The sequence below is a fragment of the Pseudophryne corroboree genome, chromosome 1, assembly GCF_028390025.1.
Source record: "Pseudophryne corroboree isolate aPseCor3 chromosome 1, aPseCor3.hap2, whole genome shotgun sequence".
Lineage (NCBI taxonomy): Eukaryota > Metazoa > Chordata > Amphibia > Anura > Myobatrachidae > Pseudophryne > Pseudophryne corroboree.
This window is the reverse complement of record NC_086444.1, coordinates 892,730,032-892,747,001: the sequence shown is the minus strand read 5'-3', so window position 1 is coordinate 892,747,001 and position 16,970 is coordinate 892,730,032. Positions and strand designations below refer to the sequence as shown.

The following is a 16,970-nucleotide window of genomic DNA, read 5'->3' as shown; positions in this document are numbered from 1 at the left end:
ATGCCAGCAACGTCGTCTGCCAAGGCCGATGCCCAATGTCATAGTACAGAGCATGTCAAATCCAAAACACCAAATATCAGTAAAAAAAGGACTCCAAAACCTAAAATAAAATTGTCGTCGGAGAAGCGTAAACTTGCCAATATGCCATTTACCACACGGAGTGGCAAGGAACGGCTGAGGCCCTGGCCTATGTTCATGGCTAGTGGTTCAGCTTCACATGAGGATGGAGGCACTCAGCCTCTCGCTAGAAAAATGAAAAGACTCAAGCTGGCAAAAGCAGTAGCACCGCAAAGAACTGTGCGTTCTTCGAAATCCCAAATCCACAAGGAGAGTCCAATTGTGTCGGTTGCGATGCCTGACCTTCCCAACACTGGACGTGAAGAGCATGCGCCTTCCACCATTTGCACGCCCCCTGCAAGTGCTGGAAGGAGCACCCGCAGTCCAGTTCCTGATAGTCAGATTGAAGATGTCAGTGTTGAAGTACACCAGGATGAGGAGGATATGGGTGTTGCTGGCGCTGGGGAGGAAATTGACCAGGAGGATTCTGATGGTGAGGTGGTTTGTTTAAGTCAGGCACCCGGGGAGACACCTGTTGTCTGTGGGAGGAATATGGCCGTTGACATGCCTGGTGAAAATACCAAAAAAATCAGCTCTTCGGTGTGGAACTATTTCAACAGAAATGCGGACAACAGGTGTCAAGCCGTGTGTTCCCTTTGTCAAGCTGTAATAAGTATGGGTAAGGACGTTAACCACCTCGGAACATCCTCCCTTATACGTCACCTGCAGCGCATTCATAATAAGTCAGTGACAAGTTCAAAAACTTTGGGTGACAGCGGAAGCAGTCCACTGACCAGTAAATCCCTTCCTCTTGTAACCAAGCTCACGCAAACCACCCCACCAACTCCCTCAGTGTCAATTTCCTCCTTCCCCAGGAATGCCAATAGTCCTGCAGGCCATGTCACTGGCAATTCTGACGATTCCTCTCCTGCCTGGGATTCCTCCTATGCATCCTTGCGTGTAACGCCTACTGCTGCTGGCGCTGCTGTTGTTGCTGCTGGGAGTCGATGGTCATCCCAGAGGGGAAGTCGTAAGACCACTTTTACTACTTCCACCAAGCAATTGACTGTCCAACAGTCCTTTGCGAGGAAGATGAAATATCACAGCAGTCATCCTACTGCAAAGCGGATAACTGAGGCCTTGGCATCCTGGGTGGTGAGAAACGTGGTTCCGGTATCCATCATTACTGCAGAGCCAACTAGAGACTTGTTGGAGGTACTGTGTCCCCGGTACCAAATACCATCTAGGTTCCATTTCTCTAGGCAGGCGATACCGAAAATGTACACAGACCTCAGAAAAAGAGTCACCAGTGTCCTAAAAAATGCAGCTGTACCCAATGTCCACTTAACCACGGACATGTGGACAAGTGGAGCAGGGCAGGGTCAGGACTATATGACTGTGACAGCCCACTGGGTAGATGTATGGACTCCCGCCGCAAGAACAGCAGCGGCGGCACCAGTAGCAGCATCTCGCAAACGCCAACTCTTTCCTAGGCAGGCTACGCTTTGTATCACCGGTTTCCAGAATACGCACACAGCTGAAAACCTCTTACGGCACCTGAGGAAGATCATCGCGGAATGGCTTACCCCAATTGGACTCTCCTGTGGATTTGTGGCATCGGACAACGCCAGCAATATTGTGTGTGCATTAAATATGGGCAAATTCCAGCACGTCCCATGTTTTGCACATACCTTGAATTTGGTGGTGCAGAATTATTTAAAAAACGACAGGGGCGTGCAAGAGATGCTGTCGGTGGCCAGAAGAATTGCGGGACACTTTCGGCGTACAGGCACCACGTACAGAAGACTGGAGCACCACCAAAAACTACTGAACCTGCCCTGCCATCATCTGAAGCAAGAAGTGGTAACGAGGTGGAATTCAACCCTCTATATGCTTCAGAGGTTGGAGGAGCAGCAAAAGGCCATTCAAGCCTATACAATTGAGCACGATATAGGAGGTGGAATGCACCTGTCTCAAGCGCAGTGGAGAATGATTTCAACGTTGTGCAAGGTTCTGCTGCCCTTTGAACTTGCCACACGTGAAGTCAGTTCAGACACTGCCAGCCTGAGTCAGGTCATTCCCCTCATCAGGCTTTTGCAGAAGAAGCTGGAGACATTGAAGGAGGAGCTAACACGGAGCGATTCCGCTAGGCATGTGGGACTTGTGGATGGAGCCCTTAATTCGCTTAACAAGGATTCACGGGTGGTCAATCTGTTGAAATCAGAGCACTACATTTTGGCCACCATGCTCGATCCTAGATTTAAAGCCTACCTTGGATCTCTCTTTCCGGCAGACACAAGTCTGCTGGGGTTGAAAGACCTGCTGGTGAGAAAATTGTCAAGTCAAGCGGAACGCGACCTGTCAACATCTCCTCCTTCACATTCTCCCGCAACTGGGGGTGCGAGGAAAAGGCTCAGAATTCCGAGCCCACCCGCTGGCGGTGATGCAGGGCAGTCTGGAGCGACTGCTGATGCTGACATCTGGTCCGGACTGAAGGACCTGACAACGATTACGGACATGTCGTCTACTGTCACTGCATATGATTCTCTCCCCATTGAAAGAATGGTGGAGGATTATATGAGTGACCGCATCCAAGTAGGCACGTCACACAGCCCATACTTATACTGGCAGGAAAAAGAGGCAATTTGGAGGCCCTTGCACAAACTGGCTTTATTCTACCTAAGTTGCCCTCCCACAAGTGTGTACTCCGAAAGAGTGTTTAGTGCCGCCGCTCACCTTGTCAGCAATCGGCGTACGAGGTTACATCCAGAAAATGTGGAGAAGATGATGTTCATTAAAATGAATTATAATCAATTCCTCCGCGGAGACATTGACCAGCAGCAATTGCCTCCACAAAGTACACAGGGAGCTGAGATGGTGGATTCCAGTGGGGACGAATTGATAATCTGTGAGGAGGGGGATGTACACGGTGATATATCGGAGGATGATGATGAGGTGGACATCTTGCCTCTGTAGAGCCAGTTTGTGCAAGGAGAGATTAATTGCTTCTTTTTTGGGGGGGGTCCAAACCAACCCGTCATATCAGTCACAGTCGTGTGGCAGACCCTGTCACTGAAATGATGGGTTGGTTAAAGTGTGCATGTCCTGTTTTGTTTATACAACATAAGGGTGGGTGGGAGGGCCCAAGGACAATTCCATCTTGCACCTCTTTTTTCTTTTATTTTTCTTTGCGTCATGTGCTGTTTGGGGAGGGTTTTTTGGAAGGGACATCCTGCGTGACACTGCAGTGCCACTCCTAAATGGGCCCGGTGTTTGTGTCGGCCACTAGGGTCGCTTATCTTACTCACACAGTCAGCTACCTCATTGCGCCTCTTTTTTTCTTTGCGTCATGTGCTGTTTGGGGAGGGTTTTTTGGAAGGGCCATCCTGCGTGACACTGCAGTGCCACTCCTAGATGGGCCCGGTGTTTGTGTCGGCCACTAGGGTCGCTAATCTTACTCACACAGCTACCTCATTGCGCCTCTTTTTTTCTTTGCGTCATGTGCTGTTTGGGGAGGGTTTTTTGGAAGGGACATCCTGCGTGACACTGCAGTGCCACTCCTAAATGGGCCCGGTGTTTGTGTCGGCCACTACGGTCGCTAATCTTACTCACACAGCTACCTCATTGCGCCTCTTTTTTTCTTTGCGTCATGTGCTGTTTGGGGAGGGTTTTTTGGAAGGGACATCCTGCGTGACACTGCAGTGCCACTCCTAGATGGGCCCGGTGTTTGTGTCGGCCACTAGGGTCGCTAATCTTACTCACACAGCTACCTCATTGCGCCTCTTTTTTTCTTTGCGTCATGTGCTGTTTGGGGAGGGTTTTTTGGAAGGGACATCCTGCGTGACACTGCAGTGCCACTCCTAAATGGGCCCGGTGTTTGTGTCGGCCACTACGGTCGCTAATCTTACTCACACAGCCACCTCATTGCGCCTCTTTTTTTCTTTGCGTCATGTGCTGTTTGGGGAGGGTTTTTTGGAAGGGACATCCTGCGTGACACTGCAGTGCCACTCCTAGATGGGCCCGGTGTTTGTGTCGGCCACTAGGGTTGCTAATCTTACTCACACAGCTACCTCATTGCGCCTCTTTTTTTCTTTGCATCATGTGCTGTTTGGGGAGGGTTTTTTGGAAGGGACATCCTGCGTGACACTGCAGTGCCACTCCTAAATGGGCCCGGTGTTTGTGTCGGCCACTACGGTCGCTAATCTTACTCACACAGCTACCTCATTGCGCCTCTTTTTTTCTTTGCGTCATGTGCTGTTTGGGGAGGGTTTTTTGGAAGGGACATCCTACGTGACACTGCAGTGCCACTCCTAGATGGGCCCGGTGTTTGTGTCGGCCACTAGGGTCGCTAATCTTACTCACACAGCTACCTCATTGCGCCTCTTTTTTTCTTTGCGTCATGTGCTGTTTGGGGAGGGTTTTTTGGAAGGGACATCCTGCGTGACACTGCAGTGCCACTCCTAAATGGGCCCGGTGTTTGTGTCGGCCACTACGGTCGCTAATCTTACTCACACAGCTACCTCATTGCGCCTCTTTTTTTCTTTGCGTCATGTGCTGTTTGGGGAGGGTTTTTTGGAAGGGACATCCTACGTGACACTGCAGTGCCACTCCTAGATGGGCCCGGTGTTTGTGTCGGCCACTACGGTCGCTAATCTTACTCACACAGCTACCTCATTGCGCCTCTTTTTTTCTTTGCGTCATGTGCTGTTTGGGGAGGGTTTTTTGGAAGGGACATCCTGCGTGACACTGCAGTGCCACTCCTAAATGGGCCCGGTGTTTGTGTCGGCCACTAGGGTCGCTAATCTTACTCACACAGCTACCTCATTGCGCCTCTTTTTTTCTTTGCGTCATGTGCTGTTTGGGGAGGGTTTTTTGGAAGGGACATCCTGCGTGACACTGCAGTGCCACTCCTAGATGGGCCAGGTGTTTGTGTCGGCCACTAGGGTCGCTTAGCTTAGTCATCCAGCGACCTCGGTGCAAATTTTAGGAATAAAAATAATATTGTGAGGTGTGAGGTATTCAGAATAGACTGAAAATGAATGGAAATTATGGTTTTTGAGGTTTTGCCAAAACGCTGTCGAACCCAAAACACGGCCGCGGAACCGAACCCAAAACCAAAACACAAAACCCGAAAAATTTCAGGCGCTCATCACTAGTTAATATATACAGCAATTTACACACTCCAGAGACAGACTCTGCGATCAGACAGCAAAACTAATAAGAGTGTATGCACTGCGAGACTGGTTAATATAAATACCGCCACTATTATAGCTGCTGTCCCTGTACAGAACCTAAGAGCAAGAGAAAAAAAGATGAAAGACTTGTTTTCAATTGCAGACAGCATTCTGTCATCTTCATCTGATGCCATGATGCAGAAGAAGCTGTGTTTTACTGAAAAGAAACAAAGGTGGTAAAAGGCCATAATATCTTTGTCCTGCACATTACCTAAGGTATTACTGTACAATTCAGTTAGTTATTGCTCATCAAGTATATATAAACTCCATTAAATACCTCTGTATCCAATAACATTAAAACTATTCAGATTTCCCTGCACATTTAATATACAGTACACTCAGGTGCCAAAATCTCAGAATACTGGCCATATTTTGCTGAGAACAGTGGCAGATCTTATCCTGTTCAGTGATGGGGCTGCCAATTCTGAAGTGTGGCCGTTCGTTGTTCCTTATGTCCCGGTGCCTTCCAGGTCAAAAGCACATGTGAAATTTATTTGGCAAGTGCAGGGTCTTGCACTTGCGCACAAACACCAACTATAAAGAAAGTGTTAGCTACAGCCCCTAGAAGCCAGGTAGGGCTGAGGCAAGGCGGTGTGGTGGGCTGGCAGTTCCACAGGGAGAAATACCCCCCTTATTTATTTATTTATTAAGTTTCTTTTATAGCGCAGCATATTCCGTTGTGCTTTACAATTGGACACAATGATAAAACAAAACTGGGTAATAAACAAAGTCATAGAGGTAGGAAGGCCCTGCTCACAAGATTACAATCTATAGGGAAATAGGCATTGCTACACAAGAAAAGGTACTATATATTGCATATTTGTTCACTGGATTGCAAAGGTTCTAGGTGGATTACATAATACCACATCACAGCAATGATGAACCATAGTCAGAAAGAAGGGAGAGTGAAGAAAGAGAAAATATGTGGAGGATATGTGTGGACTGTACATTAGGGATATAATCAGATAGGACAGCTTATGAAGGTTGAGTGATCGGTGTTGGAATGTGATAAGCTAGCATGAATAGGTGAGTTTTTAGGGAACGTTTGGAGACTAGGGGAGAGTTATTGTGTGTGGTAGGGCATTCCACAGAGTGGGTGCAGCCCGAAGAAAGTCCTGCAATCGTGCATGAGAGCAAGTAATGAGTGTGGATGAGAGATGTAGATCTTGTGAAGAGCGGAGAGGTTGGGTTTGAAGATATTTTGAGATGAGAGAAGAGATGTACCTTGGTGTAGTATGGTTAATGGCCTTATGTGTGAGTAAAAGTATTTTAAATACGGTAGAATAAAGGTAACCAGTGGGGGAACTGACAGAGCGGATCTGCGGATGATGAACATCTAGCAAGGAAGATTAGCCTTGCAGCTGCATTCAGAATGGATTGTAGTGGTGAGAGTCTCTTTTTGGTAAGACCAGAAAGAAGACTATTGCAATAATCAATGTGGGAGATAATGAGAGCATATATTCGAGTATTTGCAGTGTCTTGTGTAAGGTATGGTATTATTTTAGATATATTTTTTAGAAGCATGTAACGTGATTTTGAGACAGATTGAATGTGGGGAGCAAAGGACAGTTCTGAGTCAAGTATGACACCTAGGCAGCGAGCTTGTGGTGTAGGGTTGATTGCTGAGTTATCAACAGTGAAAGAGATCTCAGGTTGGTAACTACTATTGGCCGATAGAAATATAAGTATCTCTGTTTTGGAAATATTAAGTTTGAGGTGGCGAAATGACATCCAAGATGAAACAGCAGAAAGGCATTCAGTGACCCTGAACAATACAGATGGTGACAAATCTGGGTAGGATAGGTAAATTGAGTATCTGCATACAGATGATACTGAAATCCAAAAGAGCTGATTAGTTTACCAAGAGATGAGGTATAGATTGAGAAAAGCAGAGGACCTAAGACTGAGCCTTGTGGTACTCCAACTGAAAGAGCAGCAAAGAAGCAGTGGATTCAGAGAAGTGAACACTGAAGGAGTGATTAGATAGGTAGGATAGGAACCAGTAGAGGACTGTGTCTTTGAGACCTAGGGATTGCAGTGTTTGTATGAGAAGAGAATGGTCAACAGTTTCAAAAGCAGCAGAGAGATCTAGAAAAATAATAAGTGAGTAAGGGCCTTTGGACTTCACAGTGACTAGATCATTCACTACTTTAGTCAGTGCTGTCTCTGTGGAGTGTTGGGAGTGAAAGTGTGTGAGGCGAGTGTAGGCAAGTATCTCAAGTAGCTTGGAGAGGCATGGGAGCTGAGAGATGGGACAGTAGTTTGAGAGAGAGTTAGGGTCAGAATTTAGTTTTTTTCAGAATGGGAGTAATCAGTGCATGCTTGAACAGTGAAGGAAAGATACCAGTAGAGAGAGAGATTACAGATGTTAGTTAAGGTTGGGATGAGCACATGAGACAGAGATTTACTTACTTGTGAGAGTATAGGTTCAAGAGGAGAGGTAGTAGAGTAGCAGGATGAGAAGAGTGTTGAAACTTCATCTTCATTTGTGGGATCAAATGAGGAAAGAGTGCCAGAGGGTTCAGGTAGAGAATTTAGCAGGTCACTGGCTGAGGAAGAGCATACCATTTCATCTCGGATCTTATCAATCTTGTCCTTGAAGTAGGAAGCAAGATCTTGAGCCTTGATAGTGGCTGGTGTGTTGGGTGAGGGAGTGTTCAGAAGTGACTTAAATGTATTAAAAAGTCATTTGGGTTAGAGGCTTGAGTAGAGATGAGATATTGGAAATATGTTTGTTTGGCAGAGTCCTGGGCATTTCGATAAGAGAGGTAGACAGTCTTATATTTGAGAAAGTCGCTTGGGATTCAGTATTTACGCCACTGATGTTCAGCTTTCCATAAGAGTTTTTGTAGGTGTCTTGTTAATTTAGAGTGCCACGGTTGACATCTAGACATACGTGGAGTGTGATGGGTAGCTGGAGCCACTTGGTCAAGGGCTATTTCTAGAGTCTGGTTCAGGTGTGATATAGCAGTCTCAGGAGAGGTAAATGCATAAATAGGTGAGAGCAGTTGTTGTAGAGAGATGGACAGTTATTGAAAATTAATTGTGTTAATATTTCTTTGGGTTTGAGGAGGATTAGAGGATTTAAATGACTGAGTTTGAAGTAATGGTGGAGAGCATGCAGGTGATAAGGTTGTAATCTGAGAGAGGGAAAGAGGTGTTAGTGAATTCAGAAACTGAGCATAGTCTGGTGAATACTAGATCAAGGCAGTGGCCCTCCTGATGAGTAGAGGAGTCAGTCCATTAGGAGAGGATGATAGAGGTTAGAGATAATAGTTTGGAGGCATGAGCAGAAGATTTTGGACTAGCAATATTGAAACCACCCATGATGATGGTGGAGATGTCAGAGAATAGGAAGTGAGGGAGCCAGGCAGAAAAATCTTCCAGAAAATGTTTGGGTTGCCCAGGTAGGTAATAGATAGCTGCAACACGCAGAGAGAAAGGATTGTAAATTCTGATGGAATAAACTTCAAATGATGTGAATGTGAGTGATGGTACCTGTGATAGAACTGTGTATGCAAAAGATTGGGAAATTAATAATCCAACCCCTCCTCCTTTACTGTTACCAGGCCTGGAGATGTGTGTAAAGTGGAGACCACCATGTGATAGTGCTGCAGGGGAGGATGTGTCTGATTGTGTGAGCCATGTTTCTGTTATAGCCAGCAGATTGAAGTTGTTAGATATGAAGAAGTCATGTATGGATGTTAATTTGTTACAAATGGAGTGTGTATTCCATAAGGCACATTTTAGTGATTTGGAGGGTGCAGGGAGACATGTGATGTTTATGAGGTTGGCAGGATTTCTATATTGCTGTGAATCAGGTGGGTGTGAGTGGGGAAAGTGATTGGGTCCTGAATTTGGGGAAATGTCACCAGCTAAAAGAAGTAGGAGAGAAAGAGATAAATAAAGTTGGAGGTTTGTGAGTGTTTTTTATGGTGACCGGTTGTGGATGTTATTGTCAAAGTAGAGAGCTACTGTAAGTAAAAATCTCATGAGTGTTAATAAGCGGGGAGTGAATAATTGAGGCAGCAATGTGTACAGAGGGGTGAGTAGCAGAGAGAATGAAGGATGTTATTGCTTTAGAGAAAAAACTATGGAGTACAATGAAGAAAATTAATTTGTGATACATTTGTTCGTTTCAGATTAAAGTACAGTTCTTTAGGCTTGGAGTGTAAAATGTTGCAATATTTAAATGTAAACGTTCAAATACCTGTTTAGTGTTGTTCAGCTGTTCATTTACAAACACTTGTTATTATGAATAATTTACTTATTTGAGGGCAAATTGATCAGCACAGCTGACCCTAGATTGCATCTAAAGGAATACTCGCTAAATTAATAAAGGCTACCAGTATGGCAAAAGTTTAGTTGGTTATAGGTGAAAGTTACACTTTATGTGAGTATGCAAACACCAGGCCAGCATGCTTTCATTGAATATGCATAACTAAGCAAAAATTGCAAACCCAGGTATTAACAGTCACAAGCAAATCATGATATAACAACTGTTCTTAGACTGCATGAGGATGTGAGAGAGAAACATATGTACATACGTTTAAATGGACAGATGAGTTTGCATGAGGTTGAAAGGCCTGTTGTATGTCTTTTCCTTTGCTGTAATGTTGTTTGTCTTTTTCTGTCTTGTTTAAGTCCTGGATAACTTCTTTTTTAATATTTCATAACCCTTTGAAACAGTCCTTCTAATACAGCCCTGAGCAGCCCGACTGATCAGCCTAGCACTTCTTAAGAATGGATTCTATACATGTGTGTCCACTAATTCAAATCAAGGCCTAGCATCCCACCCCCAGTTACAAAGGATGCAATAAAACTAGTATAAACACTGATAGCAGATTACCAACAATTTAGATAGTAGAAATAAAGTGTCATCCTAGTATACAATAATAACTGCTAATGTAAATATTATTGGTGTAATTGCCCAATATAATATATTTGCACTGCAACATGAATTTTCTAAATAGACCAAAACTGCAAGGGACCAGTGTAGTTACCCAATATAATATATTTGCACTGCAGTATGAATTTTCTAAATAGACCAAAACTGCAAGGGACTGGTGTAATTACCTGCAATGAAAGGAGAGAGAAGAGCAAATCGCCCAGTACAGCACAGTCCTTCAATGTCTGGCACAGATACAGCCACTATGTAAGTCCTGGATAAGTAATTTTATAATATTTCATAACCCTTTTAAACAACCCTTCTACCCTTCTAATACAACCCTGATCAGTCCGGCTGATCAGCCTAGCACCTCCCCTTCATCCCAGGAGTGCCTGTCTTTTGTGTGATTAGGAGATGATGTTTCCAATGGGAATCCACTGCCATGGCATGAACTCCGACTGGCTCACTGAGGGTGGCAGATTTTACTGGAGTGAAGAGGGCATGGGGGCTGCAGCCCTGCATGCACTAGGTAAAATCTGCCACTGCAAAAAATATTGAAAAATTGATGGTACTGTATATAAAATGTAAGTTAACCACTTAAATACGATTTATTTATTTTTACTAAAAACTACTCAGAAATTGTCATTTTTTTAATGTGTGAATTAGTTGAGAACATGAATTTAACCCTATCCAAAATCATATTAGTTGAAAAAATAAATAAATATATATATATATATATATATATATATGTGAAAAGGAGGAAGCTGAGCAGCGCCAATTAGCGATAACAATTTGTACTAGTATATGGACCAGAATTACTATAAACACTCCTAAAAAGGACACTCCCTTCAATATATTTAGGGCGTCAGCTCACGTCTTAAGTAAAAAACACTGGTAAGGTGTTTTACAAGTAATCTCAGAAATGGTGGATAAGATACTTTAGAGCGACCAATTGTGTCAATAAATATTATAATAGGAGGTTAAAATTTTAAAAAAAATTTAATCACAATAAAATTTGCACCAATAAAAGATATATAAAGAAAAACCACAGTAAAAAATATATTAAAAATTAGACGATCAGAGATAAAAAAAGTCAATACAAAAATATCACCAACATGTATAGAAATTCGTTAAAAAAATGTATATATATGGTAAAACATATGAGGACTCAATTTAGAAAAAATATAATATTGATTAATAAGACCAACTATAGGTAAAAAATCAATATCTTAACTTAAGAGAAGGTAGGTATCACCAACGCGTTTCGTCCTATCTGGACTTCCTCAGGCCCCCTGATAATCACCATAGTGGGAGGACAGGCTGTCACGGGAACTCCCCCCAGCTGGGGTTGACAGCAAGTCATATAAGACCTCATATCCCATGATTGTCGAGATAAATGTAAGAGCCATATGTTTATATAAAAGGAGTTTTAATAAATTTTGGAATTTTACAAAAGAGATGGACTAACAAGTGATTTCGTTGTCTGGGTGATTTTGGTGAGAGGGTTTCCTCTAGAAAACATCTATTGAAGTGTGGATTTTCAATCTGAAAGAACCTCTAAGAAAAATCAAAAAGTGACTGTTATTCGAGCGCTCCCCTACATCTATTTTTTCATCGCTAAACCACCGGTCCTCAACTGGCAAGAGGACTTGTATTTGGGGATTGGCTGCCAAATTCCTCCAAGGACTATTGTGCCATACAAATTCTTTACTTAGCGCAACTGGTTATTGTTTGTTTTATATATATATATATATATATATATATATATATTATTATTTTTTTTACATTTTTAAAAACATTTTTTTTATCAAACATTGGAACATCGTTCGGGAACATTGCAACCATCAGAACATCGGTAACATTGCAACCATCGCAACTTTAGTTTTTAGACCTCGGATGGCTGCCAGGTACACTGGAGGCGGCTGGGGTGGCTTGGGGGGGTTGGTTTACACTTACCAGCAGCTGCCATTGTCTGCAGCCGCTGGAAGTGGGGGATCTTGCCATGCTGAGTGATCGGCAGCACGGCGATCAGTGGGGAAGAGTGCAGGGAGGCAGAGGGACGTTCCTGTCCCTTTTACAGCAGCAGTGGAGGGAAGTTTCCCTTCCTTGCTGCTGCAAGCACTGTCTATCTGACTGGTTGCATCCTGTGTGACCAGGTCAGATTAAGCACTTGCAGGCATGGTCGCATCTGATGTGAACATGCCAGGCAAGTGGTTAAAGTAATATTGGTGTAGGGGTTTGCATATTGGGGTAACTAGGGTCTAGTTATTTACTGTACATTATATTCATAAAACTATACATAGTTCTTAAACAAGTATTTTTTTAGGATTATCAATATGTGGAATTATTTATTTGCAAAGCAGAATTTTTTTTATTTGTGGTTTAAAGTTGTATCCAAGGTTTAGTAAAGGAAGGTGTAGAGCTAGAACTTTCTGATTCTGTTAAATTGGACAGAGGTTGCTACAGATAAAGAGACCATTATTGGGGAAATTGTTAAAGTACTGTACCTTGTTTTAATAATAGTCAAGTAGATCTTTTCTGAGTAACTGGTTAATTATATTCTTAGCTTATCATCTACTCTAATTTTTCTGATTTTCCAAAACATTAGGGCTGGAGATAATTAAGTTATTATTTTCAGTTACATTTTTTTATTGAATAAATACAGCCACCCCCAAGGGTTTTATACATCCACATTAAACAGTAGACTATAGCATTTTCCCGATCTTACTCCTGGTGGGCTCCTTTCTTCTAGCAAGATAACCAAGACTAAGATGGAAGCACTGTAAGACACAGGATCATCTTAATTAGTGTGTCCCTATCACAAAAGTCAAGAAGCAGGTGTTACATACAGTACATATGTCACATTAAGTCACTGACATATTCAGATAAGAACTTTACCTTTCATGTTTTTACATTCTGTAAATGTTATGCTTCTAAATAGTACCATGATTATGACTAATCATTATCTTCACTTATATTTTGTGCACACTACATTTAAAAACCTACTTAAAGTAGTTGGCTCCATAATAACTCTCAGTATATTAGAATGCAATTTATTTGTGTAGGATGTTTCCACTGAACAATTTACATATATAATGCACCTATCCTTTTTTTTATTCAGTATTTTAATAAATCAAACACTCAATGCAGTATACTGCTTGGTGTCTATACTGAATTTTTTTTTTTACAATGAACATACTGTTTTCTGCAGTTGCCATTATCACTAATCAGTCTGTCCATCACCTCTAGATGAAGCCCTTATTGAACTGGAAAACCACAATATCAAGTTTATTGTTATATCTTTTATTTACATTATTGAACATAATGGCTTTTACGAAGAAAGTAAAAGCCCCCACACACACACACACACACACACACACACACACACACACACACACACACACACACACACACATACATACACACACTACACACACTTAACAAACTTAAAACTAAAGTTGTGGTTCTGTAAATACAGTATAAATCAACCACATAATTTTGAAATGGCTAGTCCATGATAGCAGTTCAACTGATCATGACAGGTCTTGGAAAACTGTTACGTGTCACCTAATGTATAATGAAAAACAAGTGTCAGTGATTATATGTAAACAGCAATCTAAATACGACAATGTGATAATCATCTTCAGAGGGATGAACAATTGTTCTCATAACTTGCTTCAATGTGGTCAGATAGGGATGAAAATGTACTATTAAGCCTATAATAAGGAATGTATAAGCAATAATATATATACGCAATAATTTACTATCAAGCAACATCTCCACTGGCTCACTTCTCCACTTTTTTCACTGCTTAGTACATTTCCCCTAAATCTAGCATAGGAAAAAAAAGGGCAGATAACCCAATTTCTAAAAATGTTGTTAAAGAAAAGTACCAAATGGTAATGAAGAAAAGAAAGTAAAAACAATGCACCTGTAGCCACATTTAAGTTATTTCAAATACTAAAAATATGCAGAGGGTGGCAAACATTTGGCAGTTGTGTATGAAATAAAGCAGCCTGTTATTGCAGATTCTGGTTAGACAGAATCACAAATTGAAATTATATTACATATCTGAGTGGACACCCGTGTGTTGGATTTGGTTCTAATTTAATTTCATCATAGTGTTTTGATTTTGCTTTTGGCAAAATCACCCTTGAGTGTTTTAATTAGGATTCGGATTTTGGTAGTGTTTAAAATCGATAACACAGGTCTGTGAAATTTAAGGTATTGAAAGCTTTTTTAATAACACTTTTATATTCTTAATTATACTCCTGTGTACATCAGGAAATAGTATATAACAAAAATTACCACATCACATTTACCTATAAGGGGGTTACATACATTTTTAAGAAAAAACAAGAAGTTTAATTGTTCTTGACATATTTATTGTGAAATGCGAAGTAGATGACATCACTGTGTTTTGTCTTAATTACATAATAAAATAACAATAAAATCAAACAATAATAGAAACAAAACCATAATTATTGAAAAAAACATCAATATCTTGTTTTTTGTCTTCAAACTTCGTTTTGTCATATTTCTCATAGGCTAATACAGATAATGCAGGACCATGGCTTTTAGTTCTTTATATGCTACAACCTTATAACCAAGTACCAAAAAGTACCAACATTTAATAAATAAAACAGCACGTTATACAAAATGTCTGATTCCAAGAAAATCTAAGATCATCAGTTTGTAATTGTTTTCAGAGTGACATGGATAAAATGGTGATGCTCAAATGCTTAACATGTGCACATAGGGTCAGTCAAGATGACAACAGAGCAATGATTAGAACATTAGACCCATTCCAGTATGTATAGAATGATATAGAATGCCAGCAAAGTTTCTGTTTGAAGACATTTGCAAAGCATGATAAACCAGATGGTAGTAGTAAGATGATGATGATGATGATGATGATGATGATGATGATGATGATTATCATCTTCATACAGTAATTTTGGCACCTGATGAAAATGTCAAGCTACAAATTAACTGTTGTTCCCAATCAACACTGCTAGAAGTTTTAGATAGGGTAAAAAGAACAGCAGGGCTCATTCTAGATCACTGTTCCCAAAAGTAAACTTTAATTAACTGTACTGCCCCCTCATTAGCTTTCTCTTGCTGTGTTGTGCTAAGTTTCTCCTATAGAAATTGTAGATGAGAGGAATGGGATCCAGTGATTCATAATTTGCATTCAGATTTTTTTTATAGACAGTTTTACAAATGTATTACTAAATAAATAAAAACTTACTAAGTTACAGTAGAGGAGCTTTGATTGATTTGGAAATGTATTGCTGGAAATTGGGAAATGTTAATATTAGTTATGGCTTAAGAATTCATATTAATTTATATTCAATTATTAACATTCATTTGGAGATTGATATTGTAATTAATTCTTACTTTGAATTTGCCATATTTTACTTCAGATTGTAGGTTTAACATTAATTTGGAAGCCTTATATCAATATGACATTTAGGGAAATACTTTATACTAGTTTGCCTGTGGCTTCATTCACGTGATTATCTGTTATTGCTCAGCGGAACTAATTTTATAAAGACAGTAGTGCTATCTAATACTGTGGTGTTTATTTGTTATTGTACAAATTGATCACAAAATTTCTTTGTAAACAGTATTTGCAAATGTCTTTGTAAACAAAATTTCCAGTTTTTCCTTCAGGGATTAACACAAAAAGATGCTTGGGTCTACAAACTCATGAGCAAGCCACTTAAAGCTGCCCATGGGAGCAGCAGCTGGTCCTGAGATCTATGCCTACGGCCCTGATCAGTTTTTGGGGTGTGCAGTATATGTATATATTGTATATTTATACATACTGTATAGTCATTTTGGAATTGAGGAGCCTGCACACTACATGCACTGTGTGTACGGAATCTGTTTTTTCCTTTAGTACTCCTCTCACATCAAGAACATACATACCTCAGTTTCTTTTTAGGCCACCAAACTATATGATACTAAAAGCACAATCCAAATACATCCAGTATATTTTGCGTAATGCTGGAACGAACAGACAAAAATACTGACATTGTTCTTTTCTTCTCCATAGTTAATTTGAACAGTCCTTTGAAGTATATTTCTCAATAAAAATTGCTATGTACCTACACAAACTTTACAGTTTATATATATATATATATATATATATATATATATACGGTATGTATATATATATATATATATAGATTACTGGGCTTTGCATTTGTGCAAGGGGGGACACTCTGTTTTTGTGGATTACTAATTTAAGTATGGGTAAACATTACTTGTTCTGGGATCACCTGAGTTACAAGAATACCTAGCTTTTGGATGACAGTCCTAATTGAGCTGCATGCACGGCCGACAGCGTGGGTCGGCGGCGGCATACACACTTCCCGAGAAAGTGAATGACGTTGCTCAGGAAGGGTGAAAATTAGCGACATTGTTCACTTTCTCGGCAAGTGTGTATGCACCATTAGTTGCGTACAATTCCTTCCACCACTTTTGCAATAATAGTATTTTCAAATTGACTGCATCCATGTTGGTTTAACAAATAAATCTGCATCATACAATATGTGCCTTTATTTGCTGCATGTATCATACAACAAGTGTAACTACAGCATAAAGCATGATACATACATAATAAAATAACCTTTTTACATTAAATAGAAGTGTTTCACAAATATTTGCTATAATTGGTTTACTGTACAGTATATAATTTTAAACATCCTGGGAGTGATAATATTTGCTATGCTGTACCTTGTAGAGTGAATTTATTGAGCCAAATATATTTGCTCAAGTCTTTA

The 16,970-nt window shown here is 40.8% G+C and overlaps 1 protein-coding gene across 3 annotated transcripts in view; it reads left to right on the top strand.

Annotated features, from left to right (window-relative positions):
• Window positions 1-16,970, top strand: part of LOC134916434 (bifunctional heparan sulfate N-deacetylase/N-sulfotransferase 4-like) — a 624,652-nt gene that overhangs the window by 549,389 nt on the left and 58,293 nt on the right. The gene's annotated exons all lie outside the window — the stretch shown is intronic.